We start from the raw sequence: 11,944 nt of genomic DNA on the forward strand, positions 1-11,944 counted from the left end.
GTGAACAATCATACCTCAGTGCTTTGCACCTCCAGTTAATCTCTTTGTGTCTGTTTGTGTCAACTGACTCCTGCAGCACCCCAAAGCTATGAGAGCAGGAATGCCAGGATTTGAGGATGTTCTGAAGGCTGGCTGAAATCAGTGACTCTCCAGATGTTCCTGGATGCCTGAAGCAGCATCAAATGAGGCTGTATTGAAGAACTCTAGGGTGACAGCAGGTGTGAAATGCCTCAGTGTATTTCACAGCAGTGAAACACAGCTGGGATGGACAAGTAAAACTCCAAGATCTAGTAATGGTCCCAATAATTTCTGAAGCTAAGCTTGACTGACTGTGTGTTTTCATTCACTCAGCACCTCCAGTGGGTCACTAGGGCTGAACCCAGTGGGTGCTCATGTAAACAGAGCACTGAAACACCAAGAAAAATGCAAGGACCTGTGTTCTTACAGCAGCTTCTGCTTGCCTGCCTTTGCCCTGTTGGGAATCACCACACTGTGGCTTTGAGGGTCTGTGACAGGAGAATTTGTGGGTATCAGACATGACAGAAGAGTGGGATATGCAAACCACACTCTAAAACTCGAGTTTACCCCACTTTTATTCAGCATTCCCACAGCAGTCCCTCCTCTGTGCCTCTTCCAGCCTGACTACTATTTTTACTAATATTTTTGGTGTAACATGATTGATCAGAAGTCTACCTTGTCAGTCTCTGTTCATTCTTGCTCTTTCCGAGTATTTTACATTCAGTACAACAGATACAAAACCAAGAGCCAGAGCTAAGATGAGAGGAAAGGGTTCATAAGAACAGAAGAAAAGAATCAAGAAGAAAATCCTGCAGTCCATGGAGAACATTGCCATTTCATGACTGAAGTGTGTTGTACAGCAACAGGAAAAAAGCCACAGAAAACTTCTTTAATCTAACAAGGAGCAAGGAATGCCATTAGAATGAGAAGAGCCATGTTATTATGCTGACATTGTAGGGCCTTTCTTGCACTTGCTCAAAACCCCTCCTGCCTGGATTATTTCTAAGGGTTAAGAGAATTGAATTCTACTAAAAATAACTGAGAACCCAGTTATTTCTGAAGAGATGTGGGAGAAAGGGCTGGAAGTGAACACAACACAAGGAAACCTGGAATGGGGAGGAGGACTACAAATACAAATTTACTCCCCTGCAAAATCAATTCATCTAAAATTGAGTAAAAGAACAAGATGATATCTCCCTCCTACAACACATTCTATTCTTCATGCATATTGACATTGAAGGGTAAGCATGATAAATAGCTCTATTTTCAGTAACAAAAAGAAGAAAGTTATGAGACTGACTCCAGCCTCAAACCTTGCATGCTCTTCTACAAGGAGACCGTTTCTGCTGGCAGTGTTAGGCAGGTTTTGGGAGACATCTTTAGGGACACAGAGAGAATGTTTTTTCTGGCCCAGAGGCAGGTCCCTTAACTATTGCTATCATATCTATATAGAAATGTTTTCATGCAGCCAAAAGCCAAAGGAGAGAATTTACCTTTCTGAATCAGCAGTAGGGTCCACAGCAGATTCATTAGGGGAACCTGAAAATAATAAAAAAAAAAATTGGCTTCTGAAACTGCCACCTCCACCAAAGAATTTTTAAATGGTCATGCCTTAAACTATTTGTTCTATTATTTTCCGCATTGTAGCCAACTGAAAATCAAATTCACATTTAGTGGTTAAGCAGTGAAAAATGTTAGCAGTCAGTTAAACAAAAATAAAGATTAACTGTACAACTCACATTAATATATAGAAATATCTGATGCCTAAATTTTAACACAATGTCAACTCTATGCTCATCTTTGTTTAAAATGAGAATTAGAGTCTGTCTATCAAAATAGCTTTTAATAAACTCAAAAGAACATAAAATTTTTCCGGTAAAGGGAAAAGTGTATCTGAATATACCAACAAAGATGAAGGAAATTAAAAAGCTTTTTAAAAATAGGATAAAAAATATAGATAAAATAAATCTAGTTAATCCTTTTCAGGACCTAATTAACCTTAAAAACGAAGTCTCCAGCCTTTCCCATGGATTTCAATGCAAGGGAGAATGTCCCAGGGAGAATGCCACAAACCATAGGTCTGATTTAATGGGGTTTTGATTGAGGATAAAGGCAGAAGAGTCAGCCTGTGGTACCCTCTCTTTGCACTGAAAAGTGTCCAATTCCAAAGGCAAATGCACTGAGCTCAGCCATCCCAATTAAAGTGTCAGCTGCTATTCAGCATAAGCAAGGATAGCACAAAGAATGCAAAAGAATCAGCCAGTACAGCATATTCACAAAGGCAGCACAGCAATTGGTGTTGGTTAGGGGACAGCAAAGCACAACACTTGTTATTTAAACAGATGTACATACTTACATGTATATATTTGCTCATACAGAGCTCACACACATACATATATCACAAAAAAATTGTATAAAAAGGAGTAAAACCACTTTGCTCTCTCTTGGATATTCTCTTGAATCTTTGTATGAACATAAGTGGAACTCCAGCTGAAGCTGCAGTGTCTTGATGTTGAAACAGTGTCTTCTTGCTGCAAGTAAAAAGTGTTAAAAAGAAATATTCAAATTCCAATTTTTTTTCACAGGCAGCTACAACAACTCATCAGGTATGCACAGCACACACACACCCTGATCTTACACTGCTGTCAGCCTGCCAAAACCCCTCATGGCTCTGGAGGAATTTCTGTGCTGAGATCAGGATCCCACAGGGTCATTCCCTGCAGTGGTGCCTGGCACACATCTCCCACTGCCGTCTCTGGAGGTTCTGCCTCAGTGCTCGTGGCACTCTGCTGCATTCAGGTTAAATCACCTGAAAGGCTCCAGCTTCCTCTCTTCCCAATGCCTACCAGTTACTGTATTTTTATCAGAGAGGACGAGAGTGACAGAGAAATTCCCTGCCAAAGGTTATCTCTGAGCTCATGGTGTGTGTCCTTCTGCTGCCACATCCAATCAAGCATTAACACTGTTCCAGGCAGCCTTCCTGGGACTGCTCCTGTGGGGCCAGCAGGAATTTCTGCTGCAACAGGGAGGACAAGCTGGGCTGGCACCACAGCTCCATGTGGACATGGTCAGCCTTCAAATGCCTGTGAAATGATCTTCCAACTCCAGCTTTCCAAGAACTAAAGAGACACAGCCCATCGAGCTCTGCTCAGCAAGAACAAAGCTCACCCAGAGCAGCGGGAATCCCCCCAAATCCTCTGTGCTGGTTTCAAATGTCCCAAAGAAAGGCCAGGGATGCTCTGCTCCTCCCAGCCTCCCTGGGGCTCACTGAAGGAGGCTCTCTGGGGAATTTGGAACCACCGTGCTCACACATAAGGAGCTTCAGCCACTTCTGCAGCCCATGTGCATCAAAATTACAGGGGAGGCTGCAGCGTAAAGCAGGGTCATTTCCGCTTCCCCTTATCTGACAGGAAATTCATTCCCAAAGCTAACACACGATATTCATAAAGTCCTTCTTAAGCTCTTGAAGATCCACCTCAATTTCCTCTACAACAGCTGGTGTGGGTTTACAAGAAATGAGAATAAACTGGTACACAGCCCATGCTCTTGTAATTGGCACAGTGATGGACTTGGAGCCCTTTTCAACATTTGTGAAGTCAGATAACCCAAGCTAGCAGCAAGAGGATCACCATGAAGCATAATTATTTTATAGCCCCTATTTAATTTTTGGAATATCAAAATTTATGACAATCACTAAAGCAGACTGATTAAACCCTAAGCGTAAACACACCATGAAACAGAAGTTGTTTTGATGTCACCCCAAGTAAGCATCTATTTGCAAAGTACATGGCAATATCAAAGAGCTCTCTATTGATTAAACTTTGAAAATAAAATTGCACCACTTATCATATGCTGTTTGCAAAAATGCCAATCATTATAATACTCACATAAGCATACTGCGTCTTCCCCCTGAACTCGTTAAATTTATTACTGAGACTCTATCCTGAGCTGCCTACATGTGGAAAAAATATCATTCAGATAACGCATTAACATTTATAACCAGTATTTAAAGCTGTGCATGGTGCCATCGCAAATGATAAGGGTCTTGTCAGCATTTCCAGTATAAGCCTCATTTCAGGGAATGGAAGAAGGGAGGGAGTGGCAACTCTGCATTTCAGCAATTTTAAATGACACCAACAAGAAGCCTCACATACAAGTTGTCAATCTAATTGTACTTATCTTTCAGAGATAGGTGCATCTTTCATGTCCACATTCAGTTTAAAAAATAGCAAAATTCTCACTACATCATTGTAAGCTACCTGGCAAGCGCTGTCATTCTGCTTGTGCATACAGCATCCCACACAATTATAATTCTAGATCTAAGCCTTCATATTACAAAAGCTCTTAAGGTATGGAACAAAAATGATATGACCTCTCCTCACAGTTATACTTGCTCTCTAGAGGAGAAAGAAAGAGATAAGCAAAACAGCTAACAATACAACAATGAGGGCTGGTTCATGACTCATGTTATCAGATGTTCCCGCAGTATCAAAATACTAATGCTGAATACAAATTTTAATGCCAGAAAGGATAAAAAATAACAACAAGATTTTTTGGGGTGAGAAACTCGTAGGTGCAGTGCATCTGCCATGAGCCCAATTCTGCTACAGGTACCATGTTAGCTGTGATTTGCCGAATGACACCTGTTAGCTGTTGAGGTTTAAGTATTCTGCCAAAAGAAAAGATGTTTAAGATATTTGTATGAGTACAAAAAAATGTCAAAAGATAAAGGTAGTTGTCATAAGGCAAGAGAGGCTTCTGAAAGACATCTCTAAAAAGGAAGGTATTGAAGTGCTTATACCTGAGATGATCTGGACCACTGGACAGGTCATAAGTAAATATATGCAAAATAGGGACCTCAGATTTATAGAATTCTAAGTGCATCAGTGACACCTGCTAGAAATAATAAAGCCAAACACTTCTGTGTGCAAAAGCAACAACATTTCTAATCAGAAAGCTCAAATGCTAACCAGTGTAATGGTTGTAAAGCAAAAACACTCTGAGCAAATATGCGTGCAAATTAATTTTCCAGATTCCAAGGTGCAGTTGATTACCAAGGCTAACTGAGCTGTCCTCTTCTCTCCCAGCTTTACTTGCTGCTCAGGCACACACTGGACATAAAAATCTCCTGCTGTGCAAAGGATTTTATTGCTTTACAGGAAAAAGACTAATAGATGATAAAACAGAGGCCATATAAAGAATGGGCAGTTGTTCAAGAATTATATGCTTTGGAATGGAAAGAAATGCTACAAGAGCTATGGAATGCATACACACACTTCATATTGAGGCCAAAGCTGCTCCACTTCACATGGAATCTCAGGGGCTAGAAAGGCACCACACAAAGAACAAGGTCCATGCTGCGCAGCATTGGGGCACACACTCATCCATGGACTATCCCACGGATTCAGGTGTCCCCCACCACTTCCTGGCATTTAGGCTGGAAAGCAATTGACTAAATATCCACAGCATCCAGATTCCAATGACTGCGATAAAGCAGAGATATTATCCTAACTTCTTCCCTTCCTATTGTCTTTTCAGTTAATGCGCACATTTGGCATATTTCTGATTTGCTTTGGAATGAATCCATCAACCCAGAGATGGTTCTGAGGACAGCCAGGAAAGAAACTCCAAGGCCAGGTAAACAGCAATGTTAGAAATTTTGACATCAAGAAGTTTTAAGCACCATCAGAGTTTGACCACTGTCAGTAGCTGAGGAGAACCTGAGTATGCCTATTTTCTACCCAAGCAACTACATCTCATCATAACACATCCTACTAGATACTCAGGATTTGTGTGTCTGTGTAATCCCCAGGGTAGAAGCCAGCTGGAATCCTGGCCCCATGAAGCCAAAGGGAGATTTGTCTGTGGCTGAAGTCTGGGTCAGGATTTTATGTATGTTTATTTTGTGCTTTGTGCAATAACAACTCATGGAGCTACTTCAGATGCCAAATAAATTTTGAGGTTTCTGTGGAATTTGAAATACTTTATAAGTGATTCTCCCTGACAAATTAATGCAGCCACCGTTCTCACAAGTTCTAATTGTCTCATCAATTTCTTTTCATGCCACTTGCAGTTATACATCATGCTTCAAAGTCAGCATGTGTACAACCAGCCTCCACAAGACAAATATTATAGGGTATTTTTCAGGTAAATGATTACTGCTCAGAGACAGTGAAGTTTCTGGCTAGAGTGATGTTGAAAAGACTGCGGAAAAGCAGAGAATGTTTTGCTTTACTTTAAAATTGAAGTATTTAATTCTCAGAAAATTACATTTTTTATCACTGGAAAAAACTTGTGGGTCAAGATAAAAGAAAAATGGTTTACTAAAGCAAAGTGACAGGCATGTGTAAACAAAAGAAAACAAAAGATTTCTTCTCAGCACAGTGGTGCTGTCCAGCCACTTGCTAGGATGTAGGTCTTCATTAGTGGTTGCTCTAGAAAACAAACATCCTTGTAACAAATGTCATCTCCTCCCTCTCTTAGCTTTTAGTGCGGAGCAGACATCACGTTGTGTGGAATATCCCTTTGGCTAGGTCACAGAATCACAGAATAATGAGGTTGGAAGAGACCTCTAAGATCATCGAGTCCAACCTATGCCCTAACACCTCAATAGACTATAGCACCAGGTGCCATGTCCAGCAGGGGCCAGCTGCCCTGGCTGTGGGCTCTTCCCAAGACCCTCCTCCTGCCCAGCCCAGTGAGGGCAGAATGCTGGAGAGACAGCCCTGAGGCTGTGGGAACGCTGCTCAGCAGCAGCCAAAGCTCTGGTGAATTATCCACTCCCCTGGCTGCCAGTGCCCAGCCCAGCGCTGCAGGGGAAATGAGCCCCAGCTCAGCCAGACCCAGCTGAAATCTCCCACCCACCTGGGGCAATCCTCACTCACTTCTCCACTGATGAATGAGCGGGGAACTAAAATTGCTCAGAGCAGCACCTTTCAGCAGATTTGGTTCCAAACTTTTGTGATGGGGGAGGACCTTGACTGACAGCCAGGCATACACACACCCTGTGCACATGCAGAATTACACTCTTCTTAGAAACCAGGTGAAAAAACAAAAGCCAATGATTACCCATTTCTTTCTTCAGTGGGCAGCTATTCACAAACATCTCATGGAATGAATTTAATGGAAGGAACTTTTGGGAACACATGGAGTCTGAAAAAAATGCTGTTTCTTTTCTACTCATCTCACTTTTTTCTGAAGCGAAACCAGAATTATGTGACCTCTGTGCATAATGACAACTCAATGACACAGCTCTCATTCTGAATGTGGAATAAGAAATGCTCACCATGAACTGCTCAAAAATAATCCTCAGGCCATGATTATTCATAGAAATTATTTGGTGAGTAATTTCAATTAAATAAATTCAAGGAATCAAGAAAAATAGGCTAAACTAATAGAATGCATTATTTATGATGAATAATTCATTTGGAGGAACTTTCTCCCACTATTGCAGAAAGCCAGCTCAAGGCACAGGGCACTGAAGTCTCACTTAAGCCCTGTTTTGAGGTCTTAATTGGGGGCTTTCATGATGAATCACTCCAGGCTGGCCCTCTGCCCAGGATTGAATTTCACCCATTGCTCCTGCTCCTCACATATTTCTAGATATGTCATTAGCACAGTGGAATTTGTATTCTTTCAACTTCATTGCCATAACAATGATGATATGGAGAGATTTCTTTATGTTCCTTTTACTACTAAAAACTAAAGAGAAAAAACTTCTCACATCAGCTCACCACACTTTCAACAGTGAAAGTTCATCATACCCATACATCAACTGCATTATGCAAATATGAGCCCCCTGTCCACTGAAGTAAGGCAAGAAGACACAGTAATTTAAACAATACTCTCCAAATTGCAAAAAACACTTGTGTGCACTTGTGCTTACATGATGGGACATTTCCAGTTAAAAACATTCACAGTATGTAACACATAGATTATGACTCTGAGGAAAACTGAAAAAATGTACTTGTAAATGGTAGTGGTAGAAATTACTGTGGACACACATTTGAAACACAATAAATAATACATCCATTGTTGTTTTAATGATGGGAAAATAAAACCATAAAACCCCACACTTCTCTTTTCTTTTTTTTTTTTTTTTTTGTTCTTGTAGCTTAGCAATGCCAGCACAGAATATCTATCATCAGGAAGATTCATCTCGTTGTTCCTATCACAGAAAAAGAGCCATTGACATGATGAAACAAAGCACTTCCAAAAATATTTAAAGCACTCAATAAAACCTAAGTACCGACTTTGAAGCTAAGTATTTGTTCAAAGATCTGATCCAAATCCCACTGAAATCAGTCGGAGTCCTTCCACTGACACCAAAGGGCTTTGGATCAGACATCCTACTTTCCTGAGTAGGATGAAGACATCCATAAATATTAATTGTCTCAGTGCTCTGCTGGGTCCTATGATAAAAGGTGCGAGTGGATATTTGTTTTTCTAGGCAAGAAAGAAAAAAAACTGGGGTAAATCTAAACTAATGATCAATTCTTAATTGCACAGTGGTGAGTCTGTCAGTATCCCCAAAGCACAGGCTACCAGGGATGCCTTCTGAATGACAGCTTCTTTATCACACTTCCTGCTGAAACCAATATTTCTGCCATTATAACACACTAAATTCTCTTCTTAAGACAGTCAGGATTAATGATACAAAAAATCAGAAGCTGGTAGTTCTGCTGTTGCAGTTTTTACCACCAGGGTGGAATCACACTGTGCTGTTATGAAACAGATTACCCCAGATCTATTGAAACAAATAATGATGTATTCTCCTTGCAAAAAAATCATGTTGGAGTTAGATAATGGGTCTCAAAAATGCCTAACCTTGGCCAGGGTCTGAGTCTTTGCAGGAAGCAAAAACTGAGGGAAGAGTTAGAAAGCACAATAATTTAAAGTCATAGTTCATTAAATTCTTTCATTTTTACAATAGGTAGTCATGAAGTGTCAGTGAACAGTACTCTGAAGTAGGCCAGCCCTCCATATGTTTGCATGGTTGGGAGAAATGGAGCTAAAAAGCACATCTGGAAAACAGAGAAATTCCTCACAGTTGATGGCACAGGCAGTCACTGATTGCCAGCAAAAGGCAGCTCAGCAGACCCAGTCTGGAGCCCTCACACTGCCTCATCCAGCAGCTCTCCTTCCACCAAGGCTGCATCCCAGGGGTCTCCCTCCTCTGCCTCTCTCGGCACATGGGGCGGTGGCTGGGCAGCCCGGGATGGGCCCAGGGCCAGGAGGGCACAGGCTGCCCTCCCTTCCTCTCCTTCCTCCCTGCCTCTCCTTCTTCCCTTCCTCTCCTTCCTCCCTTCCTCTCCTTCCTCCCTGCCTCTCCTTCCTCCCTGCCTCTCCTTCTTCCCTTCCTCTCCTTCCTCCCTTCCTCTCCTTCCTCCCTGCCTCTCCTTCTTCCCTTCCTCTCCTTCCTCCCTGCCTCTCCTTCCTCCCTTCCTCTCCTTCCTCCCTTCCTCTCCTTCCTCCCTGCCTCTCCTTCCTCCCTGCCTCTCATGCTCACCCTCCTTCACCCTCCCCTGCTCATTCCTTGCCCAAAGAAAGGAGAAGCCAGAGACTCCTCTTTCATCCTGTCCTTTACAGCACTTCCCAGTGCTGCTGGATGAGATGAAACTGTGGATTACAAGTAACAATTATTTTGCATACTGTTCACTGCTAAATCTGGGAACTGTTTATTTCCTTAAGAATTCCTTTTAAGTGATGGTCAAAAATTCACTTTACAGTATAGTAAAGACCACAAAAATGTACATAGTTATGGAAGTAGAATATCTCCAGCTACAGGGAGATACACACATGCACAGAGAAAGCCAGAACACAAGATATTGTCGAAGAGCAATGATGATTATCTCAGAACCCTAAGAGCTTACATGGAGTAGGCATCTCATGTGCAGTTCAGGATTACAGCATGAGGAACATATGAGATAAACAAATAACTATATTTCCAAATTCCCATTGTTTTACTGCATCACCCATCACGTTGTGTCCGCAGAAATCAATATTGGCCTCTACTTATATTATATGAATAAACACTTCTTTACTTGCCAGCAGCATCCAGGCTACCTTAATAGATTCTAATGACCATTAAAACTTATATCCTACCCTCCATCCAACTCACAGAGTTTTGCTTTGTTTCTTGCTGCCTTCATTTCATAAGACTTGGTGGATATGTTTATTCCTTCATTTATATACAGAGAAGTAAACCCAAAAAAACTGATAGGTAAAGATGTATAAGTAGTGTTTAGCATCCACCTGCAGATACAATGCGAAGAAAGAAAATTATCTCCACATTTTTCCAGACTTTTTCTTCTCCTTGATATTTACTCTCCCAGAAGGACAACAGCATGATGTGCACTAGGCAGGAAGGGTAATGATCTGTGCCAAATTTTATGCGCTTATGCTTCATGCTGTGGTCTGGCTTTTTTTTCCCCTGCCAGCAGACAGACAAAGTGGTGGCTTCAGAACTGTGCAGGAGCCAAGAGCTGCACTGGTGTATGGAGGAGCACAGGACTGACAGACTGTTTGAAGCAGGGTGAGGCTGGCACCAGGCAAGTATTCAGTTCATACTTGCTCTGCAGCTGTCTGGGAGTGTCCCCATGGGAAACAGGTAGGGGATAATTAAGGGCTCTTAAGCCAGCAGACAAGGATGTTACAAGGATAAACATTTCCAACTGAAGACAGTTAGATGCAGAGTTGTAGAGAAAGCCCAGTCTTTTACCTGTGGGGGATGAAATCTATTGGAACAATTTACCGAACATGATGGCAGATTTTCACCATAGGCAATTGCTAAAATATGCCTGGCTATGTTATTGGGTTTCATTTTTTTTCTTTTTCCTATGAAGTATGATCTAGTTTGAACAGGAATTAATTCAAATTTAGCTGATGGCCTGGGTTATGCAAGATTCAAAAGCCACAATGGTTCTATTAAGTCTCATAATCTATGCAACTGTATTGAGTTTTCATGACTCTGCACAAAAAGGAGCATTGAGGGAACACAGCTAAATATTTGGGACCTCCACAATGCTTACAAATCAGGCATAACCTTGAGTTTCCCCAAGCCCTCACGGGCTGCTGTACCAACCTGCCTCCTGGCCTTTTATCCCTGGAGGCTCCCAGATAGTCACAAACTAGAAATATTCCTCCATTCAACATATAAAATAAAAAGGCCTTAAAACAGGTGGAGGAAAAAAGCTGTTCTTTTACACTCTGTTTTTAATTGAAGGGATTATAAAACACTTCAGGCATGCTGAGAAATCAGGACTTTGTTCCTAAATAAAAAGCTGAAGCTATTATTTTTTTTTTTAATCCTTGTTCCTCCTCCTACAACCATGGTTATTATATGCATGCATTTGCAGTGTAATAGAATCAGTATCATCTCTGTGTCTTATTACTGTTGCAATCCCCTAACATGCTGTTCCTTCCATCCCACATGAATCTGGTAATTACTGCTGAGGCATGCCATGTGTACGCTCTCCCTTCCCAGGCAGCATCAGCAGTGCCACAAACACATTTCCCACCCATCAGTAAACACAAGCAAGCGGGATAGTGCATGTTGCCTCATAAGCCAGTTCCAGGACATGGTCCTTGCTCACCAGAAAGCTGCACCTGGCTGAAACTCATGGCCATAAAAAAAATGTACACTTTGAGACAAGGGAAGAATGCACTGAAGTTACTTGTGCCTTCGTTTTTGCTATGTTGGAGCAAGCCCTGTGAGAGCTGGTAGTGCTGGGCTGCTCAGGTGAGATGTGATGGAGGGAGCTTACAGGAGCCTCTGTGTGCCCCTGTGTGGGCCAGGTGTATATGAATATGCTCCCTTCTGAAAACAAAACAAAAAAATAAATCGACCTGGGTCTCCTTTTACCTTCTCTTTTTAGGTTCATGCCCCCAGACTATGTTAGAAAGAGCTGAAAACAGGATTTGCTAC

The 11,944-nt window shown here is 41.8% G+C and overlaps 1 long non-coding RNA gene across 11 annotated transcripts in view; it reads right to left on the minus strand.

The window, feature by feature from the left end:
* LOC134425670 (uncharacterized) overlaps window positions 1-11,944 on the minus strand; it is a 96,873-nt gene that overhangs the window by 13,475 nt on the left and 71,454 nt on the right. For 10 of the 11 annotated variants that reach the window (XR_010029742.1, XR_010029740.1, XR_010029737.1 and 7 more), the window contains exons 2-3: window positions 2,375-2,549; window positions 1,512-1,557 (exon numbers count right to left, since the gene is read on the minus strand). This is a non-coding gene — a long non-coding RNA (uncharacterized LOC134425670). Of the gene's footprint in view, window positions 1-1,511; window positions 1,558-2,374; window positions 2,550-11,693; window positions 11,837-11,944 lie in introns of all 11 variants that reach the window. The other variant, XR_010029736.1, reaches the window with a different exon arrangement.

This window comes from Melospiza melodia, chromosome 16 (genome assembly GCF_035770615.1).
Source record: "Melospiza melodia melodia isolate bMelMel2 chromosome 16, bMelMel2.pri, whole genome shotgun sequence".
Taxonomy (NCBI): domain Eukaryota; kingdom Metazoa; phylum Chordata; class Aves; order Passeriformes; family Passerellidae; genus Melospiza; species Melospiza melodia.